At 29.3% G+C, this 300-nt stretch overlaps 1 protein-coding gene across 1 annotated transcript in view; it reads right to left on the bottom strand.

The window, feature by feature from the left end:
- Positions 1 to 300, bottom strand: part of LOC107578006 (coiled-coil domain-containing protein 39-like) — a gene marked incomplete at both ends in the record, with an annotated part of 4,811 nt that overhangs the window by 860 nt on the left and 3,651 nt on the right. The window lies entirely within an intron of this gene.

The following is a 300-nucleotide window of genomic DNA, read 5'->3' as shown; positions in this document are numbered from 1 at the left end:
ATAAAATATGACAAGAACAAATTCATCTTGATAATGTCAGATAACACTTATGGTCATTTTTGGTCCCAAATTTTTTATCACTTTTACTGGTAGTCCACTGTATGTAGAATTTTTGGGTATAATATGTCACAGTTTTTATTTTGTCACAGCTTTAATATGTCACAGCTTCATTTTGTTATCCTCACTTACATAAATGAACTATAGCGTCCTGCACCCGCTAGTAAAAAATATTTAAAAATGTATATCTGGTGTCTGAATAATTTTTGGTTTGACTGTATATACTGTTTGTGTGTATATATA

Source organism: Sinocyclocheilus grahami, unplaced genomic scaffold, assembly GCF_001515645.1.
Source record: "Sinocyclocheilus grahami isolate Dianchi unplaced genomic scaffold, SAMN03320097.WGS_v1.1 scaffold8275.1, whole genome shotgun sequence".
Lineage (NCBI taxonomy): Eukaryota > Metazoa > Chordata > Actinopteri > Cypriniformes > Cyprinidae > Sinocyclocheilus > Sinocyclocheilus grahami.
The sequence above is the reverse complement of the archived record's forward strand: the minus strand, read 5'-3'. Positions and strand labels throughout refer to the sequence as shown.